This window comes from Oratosquilla oratoria, unplaced genomic scaffold, assembly GCF_046742065.1.
Source record: "Oratosquilla oratoria isolate Oo_2021 unplaced genomic scaffold, ASM4674206v1 SCAFFOLD45, whole genome shotgun sequence".
NCBI classification, from domain to species: Eukaryota; Metazoa; Arthropoda; class Malacostraca; order Stomatopoda; family Squillidae; genus Oratosquilla; species Oratosquilla oratoria.
The window spans coordinates 6,005,837-6,030,564 of record NW_027467710.1 but is presented as its reverse complement, the minus strand read 5'-3'; the positions used below and the strand labels follow the sequence as shown (position 1 = coordinate 6,030,564).

The 24,728-nt window shown below is 39.2% G+C and overlaps 1 pseudogene; it reads right to left on the bottom strand.

Annotated features, from left to right (window-relative positions):
* Positions 1-274: 274 nt before the first annotated feature.
* Positions 275-24,728, bottom strand: part of LOC143023317 (protein CWC15 homolog pseudogene) — a 35,093-nt pseudogene continuing 10,639 nt past the window's right edge.

The window sequence follows — 24,728 nt, the reverse complement described above, 5'->3', positions numbered from 1 at the left end:
ATAATCTGGCACTTGACATAAACTAAGAATGTTTTTCTTTATATATTCTACTTTGCCATCACATTCAGGCTTTTATTTTCAATATCGTTTTAAGACCTTAACTACTAAACTGTATATTTGAAAGAGGACCCCCCCCCCCAAAAAAAAAAAAAATCAAATCAAATAAATGAATACATTAATTCAAAGGAGAGTAGCAGTAGAGTGGGTGATGAAGGAGGAAAAGAGCAAGCAAGGCAAATTTTCTCTGATGGACAGGGCAATACAAGACCAAAAATTAATGCTACACATTTATTAACATTCATCTATAAAAATGTATACCATTTATTCCAAAATACTGATGAAATTATTAAAATTAATGTTAAACAATAGTTAGCCCCACTTGTTAATTGAAAACCCTTTAACAAACCTAAAGGATGTTCTTTTTTTTTTTCTTACAAGAAATGCTCACCTTATATTGTATTTCCCTCTCAACAACCACCACTTGGGGACAATGTAATCATGCTGAGATGGGAGTTTAGAGGTGGTAAAGAAGAGATACAAGACCAGTACCAGAAAGGAAGCCGAGACATGTGATCAACATTCTTTTTTGAGCAGAGATTAGCCTCCAATTAAGAAAGAATGAAAAAAAAAAAAAAAAAAAAAAAAATACAATTCCATTCAAAATATTTGAAACAATAGTATGTTATAGAGTATAACAAATAGTTGTAAGTAAAATGCCATTATGTTAAAAATTTTCATAACCTTGGTTGATCACAATCAATTTTTGCCTCTAGTTCCACAAAGTGGAAAAGCTGCAGCCCCACAGTAGCTGGCAACAGTCCTCACAATCTCATACAGATCTCTCAGCAACTTTGGGGTTGCCAGTCTGTTAAATGCAAGACAACAACTGTAATTCACAACCTACCCACACCCTCACTTCCATCTGGGGGTGGGGTGCATTCTTGAGGGGCTGACACAGTCTCTGGGATGGGCATATGGTCTCTATCATCTCCAACTTTTCACATAAGAAAAGCTACTAACCTCTTCCAACTACTGTAAACTGGTGACAGATCCCACACTAATGCAACACAAGCAACAATTCAAATTTCTTCCCATACAGATCTCTGAGGGACCAAGGACCAGTGCTACTGTGGGATTGTGGATCAGTGAAATTCAAAGCAGCAATTATCATTACATGGTACAAATGAACAGGTCAGGGATGACCTGTCATCCATGAGAAGCTGAGATGGGAGGGGTGGAAAGGGTGGTGGAGGGGAGTGAAATGGGTCGGAATAGATCCGTACCTCTGACTTACCTACCTCCATTATATGGGAGAAAAAGCTCTTGGTATATAGATAGACAAATGAAAAGCCTCGACTCTTAGTAGGTGAAAAATACAGTGTATAATGAGTGATTATGCCCTTGGCACTGTATGGAACTGAGACTTGGAATTTGAAGATGGTAATAATGGAAACCCTGAGCATACAGTATGTGAGCTTAAGTGTTGGAGGTGAAGCAGAGCAAGAGTGGAAAGAGAGCTAGTAGACAAAATTTACCAAAGAATGCTAGGATGGTTTGGGCATAGAAAGAATGAATGAAAAAAGACTAACAAAAAAGTGGGGAAAAGCAGAAGTGGACAGAGGGAACTTGTGGGGAAGATCAAGAATGAGGGGGATGGATGGGGTGAAGGGAGCATTGGATACAAGAGGAATGTCTGTTAAGCAAGGAAGTGAGAAAAAAATTGGGAGTCAATGGAGAGTGGTAATAAATGGACAAGGGAATTACATGGTGTGAAAGGATCTTCTTGTCTCCATATATTTCTTAAGTGGATAAGGGTGGGAGGAGTTTGCCACATGATGCAGCAGTGGGGGGGGGGGGTATATCAGCTCTGAGTGTCAGGCCCTGGTGTGGAAGTGTTGTCTTGATACATTGCCTCTGACACAAGAAATATGGAATGGGACAGATGACCCTTCATTCTTGATGTGTTAAGATCAATGGGAAAATGAGTGAGTTTTTGGATGGGTGGGTGTACACTTGGCCACCCCTTCAATATATCGGGAAAAACCTTTTGGTATATCTGTTAAAATGAATGGTAAAGGAGTAACTACTGCTGTTTGCAAAACAATTCTATTTAAGTGAGTTTGTACAACAATAAGAAACTTTATAAGAAAACCCTGATAAGCATTCATACAATAGTAAAAATAAGTGGTGGTTGCAAAGCAAGGTCCAAGAAAATTAATTTAACGAAATTTGTACATCTTAAAATGCACTGATGAATTATATACGAAACTTTAATTATATTGGAAAAACCCAAAATTTCCAATTGAGTAATGTTATCAAAAGTACACTACTTTATATATTTCTCCATGAAACGCTTATGGAAGTCAGATCTCAAAGAGTCGTTGATAAAATTCTTTTCATTCTTTTCAGGTTCTGATGCTGCACAATTTTTGAACACTACATCATCATCCCAACGTCGCTTAACTTTCAAATCTGACTTTATGTTACCACTTAGATTGAGGAGAGGATTTCCACTGATTATATTTTCCATACGTATCCGGTCCTCCTGTTCCTGTCGCTCCTGCTCTTTCCGTGCTTCTTCTGCAGCCCGCTCTTTACGAATCTTCTCCAACTCAGCAAAAAGGGCAGCTTCATCTTCTGAATCATCATTATCAGAGTCATCATCATCTTCATCTTGAGGATCATCAGCATCTAGGTTTGCAGGAGTAATCTGGTCTAGCCGGGGCTTTTTAGAGGATGATGATGATGAAGAAGAAGAAACATCTCTGGATCCACTGCTGCTACTACTACTACCTCCACTCCTCTTTTCTCGTGCAGCACGCTCACGGTCCTCCAACTCACGTCGGAATTCCCTGTTGCGTACCTCATCAACACTGTTCTGACCATACTCGCGGTACTTCAATTTGTTGTGTGATGGCAAATCTCGAGATGAATACTGCTTAGACAGGGCAGCTAAATCTCGTTCACCACGCCCCATCCCACCCTTGGCGGGTTCAAATGTTGGACGGCTGCTGTTGTCATTTTGCTCCTTCTGTCAAATTGGCACTGCTGCTGCTGCTCCTGTTATCACTGGTCCAGTTCCCACTCCTGCTCGCTGACATGCACCTGCAACATAAAGAACTGTCAAAAAATGCCTTCTTCAACAATAATACAATCTCTAGTTGACCCCCATATATTCCAGAATAAGAAAAGAAGAAAGTGAAGATTTTATAAGAACATATGAAAGGAGGAAACTGCAAGAAACCATAAAGCCTACACTAGGCAGTTCCATGTCTATCACCACCTACCACTACGATCAATAAGTAATGAGAAAATGTCAGGAGAGACACTATTTATTTACTTAAGGTTACAAAACTTTGTCTCCTTCCAAATAATTGCCTCTCACATCTACACACGCATGCACCTCTCCCAATCCTGGAAGACCTCCCCAAAGTCCTTTTTCAGTAGTCCCTTCAGGTAACTTTCCAACTCCTCTTTCAGCTCCTCTGTTGACTGGAATCTGGTTCCCCTGAGGCTGTCTTTCATGCGTGGGAACAGAAAGAAATCGCAAGGGGCTAGGTCTGGGATGTAGGGTGGGTGTTGTACAGTGAGTCCTCCTTATATGGTAATTCTTTATCCGGTAAATTCACAGTTACGGTATTTGGTAATTACTACCCTCGATTCTATTTACAGTAAGAAAAATTCACAGATATGGTATCTGCTAGATACTTTGGAGAGGAAAGAGCAGGGAGAAGGTACATCTGCCATATCCTATTATTACATGTTATAATGGGTTCGGTATACGGTAATTTCAATTTGCGGTAAGGTTTTCAGACACGCATATGTACCGTATAATGAGGACTTCCTGTACCACTTTCATTCCCCTGTCGGACATCCAGGTGGTCACCAGCGTTGACTTGTGGCATGGGGCATTGTCCTGGTGGAACCACCACTGACCACTCCTTCACTGCTGAGGCCTTTTCTTTCTCATATTCTTCCTGAACCTTTTCAGAACAGTAAGGTAATATTCCTTATTGATGGTTTGACCCTGAGGAACCTATTCAACATGAAGAAGCCCCTGAGAGTCAAAGAAAGGAATGACCATGGCTTTCTCTTGTGACCTGCTCATCTTTGCCTTTTTGGGTCTGGGGGAAGTTGCGTGCTTCCACTGAGCACTCTGACATTTGCTCTCAGGGTCGTAGGTGAACACCCAACTCTCGTCGCAAGTCACTACCTTATTCAGGAAACCTGAATCAGCCTCTATCATTTCGAGAATGTCAGTGCAACATTCCACACGAAACTACCTCTGGTCATCAGAGAGGATCTTAGGCACGAACTTGGCACAGACTTTGTGGAGCTTCAGATCTTTGGTTAGAACTGTCTCTACTGTGCCAATACTAATACCAACAACTTCAGATATCATCCTCAAAGATATTCAATGGTGTTGCATCACTAACCTTTGCACTTCCTCAATGTGCTCCAGATCTGGGTTCATCCTCAACCTGTTCATTTCCTTCAGAAAACCTGTTAAACCAGATAGAAACTTGCTTGGCTCATCTGTTCATCCCCATAGGCCTCCTTTAACATTCCATAAGCTTCTTGTTTGGTTTTCTTAACCCCTTCCATACGGTGACGCCTACGTAGGCGTCATGAGGAGCAAGTGGGTACGCGAGGATGCCGATGTCGGCGTCTTGATTATATTTATTGTAGTTGTGCCTGCGTGACCCCCATACTCTGTAAACTGGCTTCATCACATTTTCTATGGTTATCAAAATTCACAGGTGAGAGAGAATGATCGATACAGCGGTGACTTTATTTTTTATAATGCGAGTATTATGACGCAACATCGTACGTCTGGCAGCTAATGCTGCCCGCGAGATTTTGGCCTGGAGTGAAGTAGTTAAGCTTAACACAAAATCTGATGGCGTAATGTTGCTCTATGTTTCCTTGCATCTTGACAAGTGTTCACAGATTGGCAAACTGAATCAGACTGGTTCCACCACATTCACTGCTGCACTCGGGCCTACAAATACAGAAAGTTGCCAGTTAATCATTTTATAGAATATATGTATGTGTACTTCACCATGAAGTAGTATTTTGATTAAAACATATTTAATGTCTCGCCTGACATTTTCTCATTACTTATTGAACATATGGTATCATCCCCATCCAGAAAGTTGTCTAACCCTCTCTTAAAACAACTGATAGTTTCACCACTCAGTACATGGTTATGAAGTCTATTCCATTAAACTACCTCTAACACACATCTTTTACCCCCATGGTGACAACCAACATTGACAGAACCATAAAAGCAATATCCTGAAATGCACTTGTGCACACATACAGATATACCAAGTTGGCATATGATAAATTGGAGAGTAGGAAACAGGACCCAATGACTGTTGCTTCTTTCCTGTATACTACAATTAGGTAAATGCAAACACAATGTGAGAAGACCATGGTGGTCAGAGTATGAATGAGGGAAAATGGTAATGGTGCTGAAACATGTGGGCAGTACAGGGTGGGTAAATCAGCAACCAACCAAACTTAACACTTGGGTATGCAACCTAACCTATTTTAACCCTTAAAATATGATGACACCTATGTAGGCATCATGAGGCTCTCAAGTGAGCATACAAGGAGCTAGTATTGTAGTTGTAGTTGAGTAACCCCCATATTGTGTGAACCAGCTTGATTGCATTTTCTGTGATTATAAACATTCTGGGTGAAAGAATAATTATTACAGCTATAATTTTATATTTCTTAATGCGTGTTTTGTGATGCATAATCATATATCTGGCTGCCTAATGTGCACACAAGTATTTGACTCATACTGAAGAGGTTACTCTAACTAGAAGCATCTAACTAGAATGAAATTAAAATATGAAAGAAGGATAATTAGAATGAGAAAAATATCCAGCCAATTTCAGATCAAGAAAATGTGTAAAAATGTATGTACAAATGTAGTTAAAAAAAAAAAATAATAATAATATATATATATATATATATATATAAATTTTATACTTCATGAAATACTGAATCATGAAAATGTCCATGCATGTGGATTTCTACAAGGAGAATACACAATATCTCCTTGCTTGGGAAGAGGCAGTTACATGGAACTTAGGTGACAAGGGGATTGAACTGCGTTTGAGATGGGGAGATGGTGGAGAGTTAAGGAGCGTCAGATACCATTTTATACACTAAACAGTGTTGTTATTATTAATATATGATATGTCTTTTTTTAAGAAATGCTGCTAACTGACATGGTGAGTTGATCTAGAATACAAAAAGCAATAGACCATACGTAGACCTAAGCAGAAATACCATAATTTAATATTAGCAGCCTATTTGCATAATCAAATAATCTAATCTGGTCATATTCACATCTCCTTGAATAATTAAATCTGTAAGTGATCCACAAATGTTGAGAGTTGACTGCATGTTAACCCCTTCCATACGGTGCCGCACACGTAGGCGTCATGGACTTAGATCTCGGTGGCAGCAGCCAATGCCAGCCGTACGACGTGTCGTAATAATACTCGCATCATAAAATATAGTCACCGCTTATATCGATCGTTCTCTCTTCACCTGTGAATTTTGATAACCATAGAAAATGCGATTACAAAAGAATTAGAAAGAATGTCATTATGGAGGGGCGACTACAACGAATATAATCAAGACGCCGATATGGCAGCCTCGTGAATACACTCGCTCCCCATGACGCCTACATGTGCGGCACCGTATGGAAGGGGTTAAGAGTTGATTGGGGAAATATCTTTGTCCTCCTTGTCTACCTTCTTTGTGAGGGCACACAATGCAGAGAGAGAGAGAGAGCTTGGTTCTATTCCAGTATCAGGCAAACACATTCTTCTTTTTTATTTTTTTATTTTAAAGATCTATTTTCTATATGGAATGGTTATGTTAGGTTAGGTTATATAGTAATAATAGTATATTAAATTTCATGTTGAATATCCATGTTTGCATGATTTTGGAATTGATTTACAGCTTCCAGTTTAGTGCAGTGGGTAGAAATTGGATCTGAAATTTCAAATACCTCTCCCTCAAACTATTTGAGGCTAAACTACGTGTTTCACAATACTGTATATATATATATATAAATCTATATACCAAGGGTGCATATGTGTATATATATTAGGAGTTTGCCAATTAATTGGCAGCAGCAAGAATTGATATTGGTATTATTTTACTGAAAAAGCTGTAATAAGCGAAACATTGTACAAATAAAGGCTCCGTCCTCATATGGTGTTTATCTCGTCTATCATTTTACTGATGCCAATTCAGTAATTCACCTATTTCATTGTTCTGGTGGTTGCACTGGGCCATGCAGCATGTGCTATTTGAGATACCACTACCAAATAATCATTGCTTTATTTCATTTTCAAATAGCATCACAACTGTAGGGAATGAGGTGGCTAGGAATATACTGCAGTGGTGGTAAACCTACATTGCCATCTAGTGCCATAAAACACATTTTGAAAATTTTATGCAGAGGTGATAAAATCTGCAGACACAAGGATGTATAATCACAGAAACTTTTAAAATAGCAGCACAAGTCGGAGTAAATGTCAGAGCAAATTATATTAATTTTTAATTTTATTTTTGCATTTTTTATATATATATATATATATACTGTATATATATATATATATTTTTAAACAGCAAAGTTTCTATAACAGAAATTAAGTGAGAGTAATATGGGAGTAAATCATCTGGGTGTCCACGGACTAGATCAATTTTACCTGCTTATCAGTGCGAAAAATCGGCTGACGGATTTACTCCCACTTACTCCACAGCAATTTATAGCCAAACGAATTGTTTATAAAGAATTTTTTATGTATTTTGACAAGTTAATACATAACAATACATCTTTATGCTTTTTGACAATGACAGCTATGACTCTCACTCATGCTTAGATGATTTGCTGTCAAATTCACAATCACATGGGTCAAATTTGGACAAAATGAAACTTCAAAGAAAAAAATTAAGATTATCTTCATCTGTTCTGACACTACAAAGCAAAGTTGATAAGTTTTGCTCCCTCTCACTAGAACCATGTGACTCATATTCCTTGAATTGGTGCAGAGACAACTCATATCCTGAACTTGGAAAAGTTGCCAACAAAATGCTGTGCTTTCCACCATCTTCAGTGGAAAGTAAACGCCTCTTCAGCATTGGTGGTAATGTATACACCCCACACCATAACTGCTTGACTTCAGAAACAGGGGAGAAATTAATGCTGCCTGCTGAACTTCAATTGCAATTGACAAATGTTTAACTTTGACTATTAACCCATGGAATGTGGCAGTACTCCGGTGAGTCCGCATGTCACAAAAAAAAAAAAAAAAAAAAAAAAAAATCAAGTTTTTGTTTCTCTTTTGGATTTTATGCCCAGACACAGCTGTTGGGGAGAGAGAGAGAGAGAAATCCTGCATTCCATGGGTCAAATATTACTAGACTGTTTTAGGTTTAGGTTTTACTATTGTGGAAAAGTAGCATGCAGTCGATACTTTAGGGTCTATATGGGGCGCCCCTACGGACCAGAGCCACACATCATTTTGTCTATGATAGAGGAAAACTCTGTTCATAGAGAAATGATGACACTTTTATACTATGACTGTCCCTCCGTTATGCTGTCCCCCAACCCCTTGTTGCTGTCCTGTACCTTTTCTCTGAGTATTCTTTTTCTGTGGTGGGGGAATTCCCTGTGGAGGGGGAAAAGAATACTGCCACCACGTATTCCCACTTGGATCGTAAGAGGCAAGAAGAAAGGGACGGGGATTGGGACTAGGCATCCTTCTCCTTGTAGCCCCACAGGGCACATTCCTAAAAGTAAAAGCAAAGGCATAAGAGGGTCTGGAAGTTCTCGGACCAGCACCCTAAGGTTTGGGTCTTTTAATGTGCATGGATGTGGTACAGATGAGAGTAAAAGGGAAGAGATAGGTAGTATGTTTGTGAGAAGAAAGATGGATGTGTTGGCTTTGGGTGAAACTAAGCTGAAAGGGAAGGGTAGTGTAAGTTTGGGAGTGTAAGTGGGAGGTTATCAGGAGTGAATAGAGGGTGAGGGAGGGAAGGGGTGGCTATTCTAGTAAGTGAAGAGATAGGTAAACATGTAGTGGAGTGGAAGGAGGTTTCCTCAAGGATAATGTGGATGAAGGAAACTGGGAAAGGAGATGTGGGTTTTTGTAAGTGCATATGGGCCTGGCAGTGAGAAGAGTGTAGAAGAAAGGGAGGCCTTTTGGATAGATTTAAATGAGTGCATAGAGGGTTTAGGGAGAAGTGTAAATGTAATAGTACTGGGAGACCTTAATGCTAGGGTAGGAAAGGATCCAATTGATGGAGTGGTTGGGAAATGTGGAGTTCCAGGAAAAAATCATAGTGGAGAGTTGATGGTGGAAATGTGTCTAGAGAGTTGATGATAGCAAATACAATGTTTCAGAAGAAAGTCAAGCATAAGTACACATGGGAGAGGGTGGTGGAGGGAAGGGTGGTAGATAGAGCTTTAATGGACTATAGTGGTAAATAGGATTATGATAGGAAGAGTTAAGGATGTACATGTGCTAAGGGGAGAGGGTGGGGGAATATCAGATCATTTTCTGGTGGAAGGTAAGTTGAGAGTGGAGGACAGATGGAGAAAGAGGAAAGGGGCAAAAGGTAGGGAGATGCTTAGAGTGAACTCTTTAAATGAAGAGGAGAAGGAGTACAAGAAGAAGCTGAAGGAGGAGTGGGAGGGAGTGAAGGATAGAGTAGAGGTAGGTGTGGATGAGGAATGGGGATGGTTCAAGGAGGGAGTCACAAAGTGTGCAAAGATGGTGTGTGGAACAAGAACAGGAGGAAATAGAAGGAAGGGTAGTGAATGGTGGGATGAGGAAATGAAGAAGGTTGTAGAAGAGAAGAAGCGAGCTTACACAGATTGGTTACAAAATAGGATGAGGGAGTCATATGAGATGTACAAAGAAAAGAAAAGAGAAGTAAAGAAAAAGGTAAAGGAGGCAAAGAGGAGAGCAGATGTAAAATGGGGTAAGAGTATGACAGAAAATTTTGAAAGTAATAAAAAGATGTTTTGGAAAGAAATTAAGAGAGGAAGAGGAGGCGAATCAAGTAGAGAAGAAAAGATAAAAGGTACAGATAGAGAGATGATAATGGAGGAGAAGGCAGTAAGGGGAAGATGGGCAGAATATTTTAGGGAGTTGCTAAATGTGAAGGAGGATAGGGAGGGAAAGATAGCTGAAGTGGGAAATGCTAAGAAAATGACCGTGATGAGTGAGGAAAATGGAGGAGAAATAAGGAAGGATGAAGTGAAGGCAGTTGTTAAGATGATGAAAGCAGGTAAGGCACCTGGTCTGGATGGATGCCATGCAGAATGTCTTAAAAAAGGAGGTACAGTGATGGTGGACTGGTTGGTGAGGTTATTTAATGTTTGCTGGAGAGAAGGTAGTGCCGGAGGACTGGAGGAGTGCCTGTATAGTTCCACTTTACAAGGGAATGGGGGACAAGTGTGAATGTAGTAGTTTCAGAGGGATAAGCTTGTTAAGTGTAGTTTGGAAGGCTTATGGGAGGATCTTGATTGAGAGGATTAGGAGAGGAACAGAAGGAGTAATTGGTGAGGAACAGTGTGGATTTAGGACAGGTAGAGGTTGTGTAGATCAAATTTTTGTGGTAAGACAGATATGTGAGAAGGCTATAGGAAAGGGGAAGGATGTTTTTTGGGCCTTTATGGATCTGGAAAAGGCTTATGACAGGGTAGACAGAAAGGCACTGTGGGAGGTTATGCGGATATACGGGATAGGAGGAAAGCTTCTCGGAGCTGTCAAGAGTTTTTATGAGAGTAGTAGAGCTTGTGTCAGATTAGAAATGGAGAGAGTGAGTGGTGGTAAAGGTGGGACTTCGTCAAGGATGCGTTATGTCACCCTGGCTGTTCAACTTATGCATGGATGGGGTAGTGCGAGAGCTAAATGCAAGGGTAGTGGGTCAGGGATTGGAGATGGTTAAAGAAAATGGAGAAAAGTGGGAGGTGAGCCAGCTGTTGTTTGCGGACGACACTGCACTTGTGGCAGGATCGGAGGAGGGATTGAGGAAGTTGGTGACAGAGTTTGGGAGAGTGTGTGATAGAAGAAAGCTGAAGATAAATGTGGGTAAAAGTAAGGTGATGAGATGTACAAGGGGTGAAAGTGGCAGTAATCTGGAAGTGAGCATTAACCCCTTCCATACGATGCTGCACACGTAGGCGTCATGAGGAGCAAGTGGATTCGCGACGCTGCCATATCGGCGTCTTGATTATATTTATTGTAGTCGCCCCTGTGTTTTTACATTCTCCCTAATCTGCTCTAAATCCCATTCTCTGTGGTTTTCAAAATTCATGGGTGAAAGAGAGAACAATTGATATAAGCCGTGACTATATTTTATGATGCGAGTATTATTACGACACGTCGTACGGCTGGCATTGGCTGCTGCCCGCGAGATTTAAGTCCCGTAGTGAAGTGGTTAAGGGAGAGCAACTGGAGGAAGTGGATAGTTTTAGATACTTGGGTGCAAATGTGGCAGGAAAAGGTGGAGTAAAGGTGGAGGTAGAATGTAGATTGAGAGAAGCGAGTAAATGCCTTGGTGGATTAAAAAGTGTAATGAGGAATAGACTTTTGGGAATGTATGCTAAGAGGAGACTGTATGAAGGAGTGATTGTGCCAACAGCACTGTATGGAGCAGAAACATGGAACATAAGAGAGGAAGAGAGAAGGAGCTTGAATGTGTTTGAGATGAAGTGTCTGAGAAGTATGATGGGGGTTACTAGGCTAGAGTGAGAAATGAGGTGAGGAGGAGAACAGGGGTGGAAAGGGAGTTGGGAGATAGGGTTGATGAAAGAGTATTAGGATGGTTTGGACACATGGAAAGAATGAGTGAAGAAAGACTAGTAAAGGAGGTATGGAAGGCAGATGTGGAGGGAGTGAACATGAGGGGACGTCCTAGGATGAGATGGATGGATGGGGTGAAGGGGGCTTTGGGGAAGAGGGGAATGTCTGTTGAGGAAGGACGGGAGAGGACAGAAGACGGGCGAATGGACGGGGGGATGGAGGGGTGAGGTAGTGTGTGTGAGCAAAATTTTGACACAGCCCGAAGGGATTTCTCCCTGTCCTCTCCTTTATATGGGGGGACGGAGAGGGGGGGTCGCCGATTTAATGAAGCGGTCTTGCTGTGGATGTGCTGTGTCTTGCGACACTGCTTCTGACCCAGGGCAGTGGACAGGGTGCAGGGATGACCCGTCATCTAGGAGGTGCTAAGATGGGAGGGAGGGTGGAGGGGTGTGGAGTGTTTTCAGGGATGGAATGGGTGGGAATGATTTTATGCCTTTTCCTTTTTGGCTACCTCCCTAGTAAGGGGGAAAAAGCCTTGGTATATGTATGCATGTATTAATAAATTTTATAGGGGTGTGCCGATTTCATATTTTTGCCGATACCAATGCCTATTTACCATTAATTGCTGATACTGATGCTAATTCACTCTTAGTTGCCAATGCCGATTCCACTTTATATAATTGCGATATATCAGTTTTATTATAAAGTAATTGAACTATGATTTTTACTTGCTTTATAATCTATGTAGATTTATACACAACAGATTGGGCTACTTTTTAACTATTTTATTATGTATCTATTTTTTATTATGTACTTGTTTCCATAAGAAATTCTTGTTTGCAAATATTTTTCAACCAGCATCACTAAGGATAATTAATTAGTGGTTTTATTCTATAAGCCAGTAGTACATAATTACTACATTACATAAATGCATAAAACAAAAAATTTAAATAATACTTTTTATTATGTTGCTGCTGATGAACAACTTCCTATTAGAAAAAACAAACAATATAAACTTTAAAAACACTAATAAAATACATGTAATACTATTTATAAAGATGCCTGATGTTTTAAACAATTTTTAAGCCTCTAAAGTCTACTTACAAAAATTGTATTTTTGAATAACAGAGAACTATTAAGCCAAAATGCATAAAGATATATTGTTATATATTCCCTTGTCAAAATACATAATTTTTTTTTTTTATAAACAATTAGTTTGGCTATAAACTGCTGCGGAGTAAATGGGAGTAAATCCTTCCACCCATTTTTTGTACTTGTAAGCAGGTAAAATCAACCAAGTCCACGGATGTTCAGCAATTTAAACCCAAAGATTATAAAGGATTACAAAGGCAGAGCATGCTGACAGGAGACCTTTCGGTTAATAACTAGGTCGGATGTGAAAAAATATAATGATACAAATAAAATAAAAAATACAATAATATAAATAACAATAAATAAAATAAATAGATGAATAGGTATAGTTAAATATTAAACAAACAGGTAAATAGTAAATAATAATAGATAATAATAAATGAAAATCAAGCAAATAATAGACAAATAACAAACAATATAAATCAAATGGCCAGCATTACAGCATCTTGCTTAGATGTTTAACTAAATAAATCTCAAAGCTTTCAACTGAACTACATTGCACTACCTCTGCAGGGAGTTTATTCCACTTGTTAACTACACAGTCTACCCACTTCCAAATTAAATCTATTTCTTGATAGTTTGAGACCATCATTTCTTGTCGGATTCTCATTCAGTGTAAAAATTTTCACTTTTAATGTTGTCAATCCCTTTAGAAATACACTGCTTAGATGATTTGAGATCATTACTGATAATTACCCCGACATCCTTCTCACTATCCACTTTTGTTAACGAATATCCAAATAACTTGTAATTGCACTTACTGTTATTTTACCTACATGCATAACCTTGCATTTACTTGTGTTAAATTTCATTAGCCACTTTTCAGACCATTGCTGTAATTTATCTAAATCTTCTTGAATATCCAATTGATTTGCCATTCTGCACAATTTTGGAATATCAGCAAATTTGGAGACAATAGATTTTAGTCCGTGGTCTATATCATCTATATATACAGTCAACTCCCCGTTAAAATGAGTTCTGTTGACACGATTTCGATCTTAGACGACTTAAAATTTATCAATACAGGTAGTCGTCGACTTACGACTGATCGACTTTACGACCACGAGATGGTGCAATAATATCTAACATTTAATAGAGTAATAGAATTGCAATGTTATGCCTAGCAGTGCAGTACATTACTCCGCACGCTGCGAGACGGGAGTACGATAGTTTTCGCAGGCTGCCGGCAGCGTCAGCATCCCAGCCACCTAAATATTCTTTCATTTTGTTTGTTTGAAGTAAAATGTTTCCTAATTTTGCATTGCCTTTTGTATGTTTTGCAATTAATAAAATATAACAAACTTTTTATGCCTAGGCTAGTTTGTTGTCGATAACAATATGTTCGGTACAGTACTTAAACAAAAAGAATGTGTTTTGTTGAAATAAAAAAAATCCTAATTTTGCCTTACATTTTGTATTTTTATGTTTTGCAATTAATAAAATGTAACAGTATTTTTTTATGCCTAGTCTGTTGTCGATGACAAAATGTTCGGCACAGCATTTTGTATTTTTATGTTTTGCGATTAATAAAATGTAACAGTAAACTTTGTTTATGCCTAGTCTGTTGTCGGTAACAATATTTTCGGTACAGTACGTAAACGAAAAGAATGCGTTTCGAAATATTTTTTTCCTAATTTTGCTTTACAATGATTTTAATGTAACCAACAAAAAAGGATTTGTAGGTCAAATATGACAGGACTTTATTCAGTATGTGTAGGCCTAGGCTACATTTCCTAACGAAAATTATAAAAAGTTAATGAATATTAAACAACGTAGCTCAAAGATAAGAAGATTTTATTCAGTATGCATACGTTTCCTAAAGAAAGTCTGATGGTAAAATAATACAAAGGTTAACAAATACAGTATTAAATATCATAGGTCAAAGATGATAGGATTTTATTCAATATGCTTAGGCCTAGGCTACGTTTCCTAAAGAAAATCAGATGAAATTATAAAAAGGTTAAAAATACTATACAACATAGTTCAAAGATGCTAAGATTATTTCAGTATGCTAAATATACAAATATATATATATATATATGAGAGACTGAGAGAAAAAAATATATATATATATATATATATATCATATAAAGGGTAATTTATACTGTATATATATATATATATATATATATATATTAGTGATGTGCCAGAACCAAAATTTTTACCGATACCGATATTTTTTTTAGCATTTTACCGATACCGATACAGGAATTTAATGGGTTACCGATACCGATACCGATATTTTGCGCATTGCTCACAATGCCTTGTACGTTATTGTGCACTTTTTCATAAAGCTCTGGGATAGTTGTGTTAGAGATGTATTTCCTGCTTGGGATCTTATAGTTTGGTTTTAAGTGATTAAGGAGCCTAGCAAATCCCAGATCTTCTACAATAGATATAGTTTGACAATCTATTGTGATCATTTCAGCAATATATTTGTGTACCTCTTTTGCTGGAGCACTGTTGATGTCACAAATCTTTTTGTACTGGAGAGTAGCTTCAAGAGTTGGCTGTTGAGATACCTGTTTTGCACTTGAACAGCCTGTTTGACTTTGACTAGAAGTTGAAGTTGAAATTTTTAGCTTTTTGGTAGGTGGAACATTTAAGAATGAGGCAAGTGTTGGGTTTGATTCAGCTGCTTTTTTCTGCTCCAATTCGGCATTTCCAAACTCATCAGGATGTTTATGTTGAAGATGCTTTCTAATATTTGTTGTTGTTTGGGTTTGCCTGTTTATTCCTCCTCTGCTTAATATTGTATTACAGAAATTACAGGATACTTTTGAAGAACCATCTTTGCATACTGTCACTAGATTCCATATAACACTTTGCTTTGACTTAGGCATTATTGCTAATTCTGGCAATTCTAATTGTAATTTAATAAATTTATCACAATATTGACTATCTGGAAAATGCAAGTTCAAATATTAAATATAAATAAATAATTACAATAAATAAATATTAAGAATGAGATCGAAAAGGGTAATAGGATAATAGCCATCAGCTAGCTCTCTTCTCTTCTTACATAAGACGCAAATGATTCCACAACCACATGGCGTGAAAGACACCCTTTACTTTATATATTTATATAATTATTTATTTGTTTCATGAATGAAAGTAATCTAACTTAAATTTTCTCTCAAGGTATCGGTATCGGTATTCATTTTTCAATACCGATATACCGATACCTTCTATTTTACCGATACCGATAGCTTGAAAATAAACCGATATTTACCGATACCGAAGCTTCGGTACATCACTAATATATATATATATATAGACCGACTTGCGTCCAGATCGACTTACGACCTGTATATATTCTGATAACACAAAATGTCCGATGTTATGCGAGTTGAATTTCCCGCCTACTGTAGTTGAATATCTCACCGCCAGAATGCAGAAGAGATGCTCTGACTCCCATGCTTCCGCTCTCTGCCTTTTGTCCTCAGTGTGAAGCCAGCCCTCACAGCGTGTGGAACTCATAAACAATTCTATCAAAGTTTTGTGTTACATAAATTCGTGTACAACCACTCCTTGTTTAACGACAACATGGAGTAACGATGGGCTTTATGACAGACCAATATTCGTTTAACGTAAATCTCCCGAAGTTACGATGTCGTGTACGATAAGTTGGCTGAGGCAAATTTGTATGACATTATAAATGAACTTGTACGGTGGATATTAGCTGTGAGGTAAAGTGTTCTGAAGCTTAGGTCTACATTACCATCCTGCAACCTGCAAAAACTACCTGGGGTACAGTATATATCGGTATTAGTTTTGACCATGGGCACAATATAGCAATAGAAAATTAATTTTTAATTTTGTAAATTATAATGTATCAACGTAATATGCAATTTTGTGAGCAGAAATAAAAAAACAAAAAAGGTGCTAAAACAGATTTCGTAAGTAACGAACTCGTGTAGGATGAATGGTACGCCATGTTTGTTATGATAGATACCGACGTCGAAGAAACGAAAGGATGATAAATTCATCTAACCTAAACTAACCTAACCTGTGTTTAACCCCTTCCATACGGTGCCGCACACGTAGGCGTCATGAGGAGCAAGTGGATTCGTGACGCTGCCATATCGGCATCTTGATTATATTTATTGTAGTCGCCCCTGTGTTTTTACATTCTCCCAAATGCGCCCTGAATCCCATTCTCTGTGGTTTTCAAAATTCGTGGGTGAAAGAGAGAACGATCGATATAAGCGGTGACTATATTTTATGATGCGAGTATTATTACGACACGTCATACGGCTGGCATTGGCTGCTGCCCGTGAGATTTAAGTCCCGTACCGAAGTGGTTAATAAATCATTACCTGCAAATTAAATGTCATCCGACTCATCCTCGTTGTCATCATCGTGGGAGACGTTGGCGGGCTTTTCAACCACTCTCTCAGCTTGTGGGGTATACAAAGTTCTTGCAGCTTGAAGGAATGCATGTATCTCTGCTTCATAACATTCCTTCAAGAAAATGTACCTGGCGAGGTACTGTCGGAAGTACCGAGGCCGTCAATTGACAGACGACAAGATAGCGTCCCGATCCTATGCTACCGACTTCATTCATTAGCATATTTGCTTGTAGCAAGGTATTTTTTATTTTCATTTCCACCCACAAGATTGCATATTACGTTGATACATTTTAATTTACAAAATTAATAATTAATTTTCTATTGCTATATTGCGCCCATCGTCAAAACTAAAAAAATACCCCGGTATTTAATATAGAATGTCAGCATACGCGGATTTGGTCATACACGGTAATTTCAGGAACCTAACCACCGCGTTATTTGAGGGTTTTCTGTACTACCAAAACAGTAAATAAAGCTTTAATGTACTGTATAAAAGAGAGAAAATACACAAAAATAAAGATACATGTATTGCTGGACATTGTACTTACAGTACATGTACGTATATGTATACAGACGCTCCTCTACTTACATTAATTCGTTTTACGTTTGAACTGACTGTAAAAAAAAAAAAAATTGAGTGAATTTTTTAGTTTAGCGCGCTCTCCGTAGTTCAAACGATACTTGCGCATGACACTGCGTCCATTGTTTACATTGCACAAACGACAAACTGAACATGCCTTGCCTCCTCCTCCTCCACCATCTCAATTTATGTTGCTTGAAATTAATTTATTTGAAATTAATGTTATTATTTTACAATGTTATGTGTATAATTAATGATTTAGGGGTGTTTTATAAGATACGGTAATAGAATTTACGGATGTATAGTACAGTAACAACTTACGTTCATTTTCAACTTACGTTCGGCCGTTCGGAACGTAACTAAAACGTAAGTTGAGGAGCGTCTGTACACTTTCGCTTAACGACCAATTCGGTTAACGACAGCAACGCTGGTCCGAATTGTCGTCGTTAAACGAGGAGTGGTTGTACTATGGCAACCAAGCGTACTGGTACCCCAAAGGAGAGTGCAACAAAGAGGTCAAGAAAACTTGTGACCATAGAAAAGAAGTTAGAAGTGTTGGATCATTATGATCGGGGTGAAAGAACTTCAGGTTATTGTTCATGCTACCAGACTGAATGAAAGCACTTTGCAGACCATCAGGGTGAATGCTGACAAGATCAGAGCCAGTTCTGTTGCTGGTACATCAGCCTTCTCTTCACAATGTTACCGAGCAAGATCCATGGAGATGGAGAGGATGGAGAAGTTATTGGCACAATGGATCCAAAACCAAAACAAGCATAATGCCCCTATCAGCATGGCCATCATACAAGCTAAAGCTTTAAGTCTCTACCAGGATGTGCAAGACGAGAATGAGGAGGACAAAGACAAAGCCAAGACCTTCAATGCCAGTTCTGGGTGGTTCTCCAGGCTCAAGAAACGATATGGCTTCCACAATCTCAAAATGACTGGGGAAGCTACATCTGCCGATGTGGAAGCAGCCAAAACGTATCTGGCTACCCTCAAGACCATCATCAAGGAAGGTGGCTACACTTCCAAGCAGATTTTTAATATAGATGAGACAGGTGTATGTATGGATGTTGATTATTAGTCATGAAAGCTTTGAAATTTTTTACCGAGATTGTAAACACTCGTTTCTTTTTTTTGTGCACCAAAACAAAAAAGAAAATTGTGTCACCAACTCACAATTCACGGCACACTAAACTAATTTTATTTGTTCTTGTGTCTTCACAGGGCTACGTCAAGACCTTCCTACCCTGCTACTGGTAATCCAACAAAAAAGGATGGATGACGGGGAGCATATTCAAGGACTACTTTGGGAAATTGGAAAAAGAGTTAGAACTTTACTGCAAGAAGAAAGAGATTCCATTCAAGATTCTCCTGATCTTGGATAATGCTCCCAGCCATCCCCCATCAATACAAAATCTCTCCAACAACATCCAGCTCGCTTTCTTGCCGCCCAACACCACTCCCATTCTGCAGCCATGTGACCAAGGAATTATTAAAACCTTCAAGTCGTATTATCTACGATCGACCCCGACTGACATGGTTTAGAGGACACAAAAAGACAAGATGACCGTGACGGAATATTGGAAGCAGTTTACCATCAAAGATGCTTCATTAAAGAATCTTGGGAGAAAGTGCCAAGGAAATGCCTAAACGGGGTTTGGAAACATCTGTGTCCTCGGTTGGTGTATGATTTCGTTGGCATTGACATCCAAGAAAATGTCTCTAAAGCTAACAAGGAAAGTCTTGACAAGGCCAGGGAAGCTGGGTTTGACCAACACAGTGGAGCTGACTAACGAAGAACTGATTGAGATGGAGACGATACAGAATGCAGAGTTGGAGGCAGCTGCATCTCGGCCTATATCAGAAACCCCAGAGTCTGAGAGAGTCCTGACCAAAAGTGATCTTGAAAAAGCACTCTTGTTTATATGAGAAGGGCTGGATATCTTGGATGCCAGAGATCCAAATATTAACAAAGTGCAACAGTGGCCAGAAAAGTTATGTCGGAGCTGAAATGTTATAAAGTGATGTTAGATCAAAAGAAGAAAAAGACAACGCAGTTGAAACTCCACCATTTTCAAAAAAAGACAGTCAAGGAAGAGGAGGCAGGGCGAGGCGAGGAGGGAGAGGGAGAGCAGAGTGAGGAGGCAGAGCTGGGTGAGGAAGGAGAGGGGAGTGAGGAAGGAGAGGGGAGTGAGGTTGGGGATGGGAGCATGGCAAGCGACAGTGATGGTAATGATGCGTCATAATGTTTACATGCATAATTTTTTTTATTTTACCGCACAATAAATACCAATATGGTAAGAATGTGTGTTTCTATTGTTTCTGTAACCTTCAAATTTATCAATAGTGTGTTTGTTTAGGATTTTTAGTAATAAAATCCCAAAATAGATGGACTTTCCCGTTGCCTAGGAACGTAATCCCCACTATTACCGTTATGTCTTATGGAGAAATTATGTTCTGTTAACATGATTTCCATTAACATGACATCTTCAGGAATGTAACCCTCGCATTAACGGGGAGTTGACTGTACTATGAATAGAAGTGGCCCAAGAATGGAACCCTGAGGAACTCTGCTCATAAAAATTTTCCATCAAGAATTTTTGCCATTTAACCCCTTCACTCTGGGCCAAAATCTGGCGGGCAGCATTAGCTGCCAGACGTGCAATGTTGCGTCATAATACTCACATTATAAAAAATAAAGTAACCCCTGTAATGCTCATTCTCTTTCACCTGTGAATTTTGATAACCATAGAAAATATGATGAAGCCAGTTTACAGAGTATGGGGGTCACGCAGGTACAACTACAATAAATATAATCAAGACGTCTATATGGCAGCCTTGTGTACCCACTTGCTCCTCATGACGCCTACGTGGGCATCACCATATGGAAGGGGTTAAAACAACTCTGTTTTCAATCATTCAACCAATTTAATAGGCTACCACTTACTCCATGTGAAGCTAATCTAGTAAGTAGCTTTTCATGGGGGACAGTATCAAGAGCTTTTGCTAAGTCTAGATATATTAAATCTATATTGTTTTTGTCATAATTTGAGATGACTGTGTTGTAGAATTCGAGTTAGTCATGCAAGAACGTTTCTGTCTAAATCCATGCTGGCTATCATTTATCAAACAGTTACTTTCTAAATGATGTTCGATAGCATCTCTGATGATAGCTTCCATAATTTTTCCTTTTTTTAATATGGGAGTAACATTAACTAGCTTCCATTCTCTTAGGTCATCTCTGGATATGATGGATTATTTGAAATTAATTTCTAATGGATCAACAACCTCATTTTTCATTTCCTTCAAAATTCTTGGATGCCAACCAACAGGCCCTGGTGTTTTATTAATTTTGAGTTTCTCTATACACCTTTTAATTTTTTCTTTGGTTGTATTTACCGTAGTAACTTCTCTCTAGATTTTTCACAGGTTTCAGATTGGAGTTCACTTTGAGGTGTTTTGTTTATGAATACCGTCCTAAAACAGTTGTTTAAAATATTACACATTCCTTCGTTTGAATACCCAAGTTGACCGTCAGCAGATAATAGTGGGCCAATGTGATTCCTAATAACCTTTTTATCTCTAATGTAACTATAGAATTCTTTGGGATTCTCTTTAAATTTATCAGCGATATTCATTTCTTAATGTCTTTTTTTTCTGTATTTTTTATATCTCTATGTATCATTACATAACTTTGATAGTCATTAGGTGCACCCGAGCACTTGTATTTCTTATAAACCTGTTTCTTTTTAGCAGTACTTTTTTCAATTTTTTTTGTTGAGCCATTTTGGGTGAGCCTGATTTGGGGGCTTCTGTCATTAAACAGGATGTAATTATGAATCATCTTAGTATGCATATTTTGAAATATTTCCCACATCTGATCTGCAGGTCTTTCGCTTAATTTTGTCTCCCAATCTGTAAGCTGAAGCTCCTGACGTAGTTCTATGAACTGAGCTTTACTAATATCGGGTATTTTAGATACACAAGTACATACATATATCATAGGCATTTTCCCCCATACAAGGGAGGTAGCCAAAAAGAAAAAAGGCATAAAATCATTCCCACCCATTCCATCCCTAAATACAATCCACTCCCCTCCACCCTCCCTCTTATCTTAGCACCTCCTGGATGACGGGTCATCCCTGCACTTTGTCCACTGCCCTGGGTCAGAGGTAGTGTCGCAAGGCACAGCACATCCACAGTAAGGCTGCTTCATTAAATTGGCAACCCCCCTCTCCGTCTCCCCATATATAAAAGGAGAAGACGGGGAGAAATCCCTTCGGGCTGCATCAAATTTTGCTCACACATACTATCTCACCCCCCATCCCCCCACCCATTCCATCTCATGCATCACAACCTCATCCATATACAACCGTTCTCCATTCACCCCTGTCTTCTGTCCTCTCCCATCCTTCCTCAACAGACATTCCCCTCTTCCCCAGAGCCCCCTTCACCCCATCCATCCATCTCATCCTAGGACATCCCCTCATGTTCACTCCCTCCACATCTGCCTTCCATACCTCTTTTATTAGTCTTTCTTCACTTATTCTTTCCATGTGTCCAAACCATCGTAATATTCTTTCATCAACCCTATTTCCCAACTTCCTTTCCACCCCTGTTCTCCTCCTCACCTCCTCATTTCTCACTCTATCTAGCCTAGTAACCCCCATCATACTTCTCAGACACCTCATCTCAAACACATTCAAACTCTTTCTCTCTTATGTTCCATGTTTCTGCCCCATACAATGCTATTGGCACAATCACTCCTTCATACAGTCTCCTCTTAGCATCCATTCCCAAATGTCTATTCCTCATTACACTTTTTAATCCACCAAGGCATTTACTCACTTCTCTCAATCTAAATTCTACCTCCACCTTCACTCCACCTTTTCCTGCCACGTTTGCACCCAAGTATCTAAAACTATCCACTTCCTCCAGTCGCTCTCCCTTAATACTCAACATAACGCATCCCTGATGAAGTCCCACCTTTACCTCAAACCACACTCTCTCTCCATTTCTAATCCTGACACATGCTCTACTACTCTCGTAAAAACTCTTGAGAACTCCTAGAAGCTTTCCTCCTATCCCGTATATCCGCAAAACCTCCTACAGTACCTTCCTGTCTACCCTGTCTTAAGCCTTTTCCAGATCCATAAAAGCCCAAAACACATCCTTTCCCTTTCCTATAGCTTTCTCACATATCTGTCTTACCACAAAAATTTGATCTACACAACCTCTACCCGTCCTAAATCCACACTGTTCCTCACCAATCACTCCCTCAGTTCCTCTCCTAATCCTCTCAATCAAGATCCTCCCATAAGCCTTCCCAACTACACAAGTACATCCTCTAATTTTTTTTTTTGCAGTTTGAATCTAAGTTGTGATCGCTATTTACAATAGTTTCACCAACTTCTACATCAGTTATCATGCTTTCATGGCTAGTGATCAATAGATCAAGTAAGTTTCCATGTCTTGTGGGCTCTTTTACAAGAAAATCGACTACCTATATGGCCATGTTCAAGTGTCATCCAATCAATGTCAGTAAAATTGAAATCACCTATTATCAAAAGGTCCTGATTGCAGAAACTAGACAGTTCTTGAAACAACAGTTTGTCATCAGCTAATGATAATGTTTTTGGCCTATATTACAGCTACATTAATTTTTTTGTCCATTCTACCCACAAACTATCATATGCATCCTGTTTTTCTTTCTTGCTTAATTTCTGTTGTAGAAAATTTGTCATTTCAATATATATATATATATATATATATATACATATACAGTAGAAGCCCGATTTAACGAATCTCAATTTAGTGGAAGCTCAAATTAGTAAACTGCAAATAGCAATAACGAAAATGCTCAACTTAGCGGAAATGGTCCGCTAAGTTGACCATTTTCCGCTAGTTGGTCAGACGCGCGTCTATGGAAATAGCTCAATTTAGCGGGAACAATGAGCTAAGTTGAGCATTTTCCGTCAACTGGCCACATGCGTGTCTCAGAGTCCAATGTTACCAGATTGTGGTGGTGGAGTCAAGGAAAAATTTATAATTTAGTACTTTGAAGGTATATAAATACATACATATACCAAGGCTTTTTCCCCCTTCCAAGGGAGGTAGCCAAAAAGGGAAAGGCATAAAAACACTCCCACCCATTTCATCCCTAAATACACTCCACACCCCTCCCACCCTTCCTCTCATCTGAGCACCTCCTGGATGACGGGTCATCCCTGCACCCTGCCCACCGCCCTGGGTCAGAAGCAGTGTCGCAAGACACAGTACATCCACAGCAAGGCCGCTTCATTTAATCGGCGACCCCCCCTCTCCGTCCCCCTTTGCATATAAGGCGAGGACGGGGAGAAATCCCTTCGGGCTGCGTCAAAATTTACTCACACATACTACCCCCCCCCACCCCCCAGCCCATTCCTCCTCATGCAGTCACAACATCATCCATATACAACCATTCTCCACTCACCTCTGTCTTCCGTCCTCTCCCTTCCTTCCTCAACAGACATTCCCCTCTTCCCCAAAGCCCCCTTCATCCCATCCATCCACCTCATCCTAGGACGTCCCCTCATGTTCACTCCCTCCACATCTGCCTTCCATACCTCTTTTACTAGTCTTTCTTCACTCATTCTTTCCATGTGTCCAAACCATCCTAATATTCTTTCATCAACCCTATCTCCCAAATCCTTTTTCACCCCTGTTCTCCTCCTCACCTCCTCATTTCTCACTCTATCCAGCCTAGTAACCCCCACCATACTTCTCAGACACCTCATCTCAAACACATTC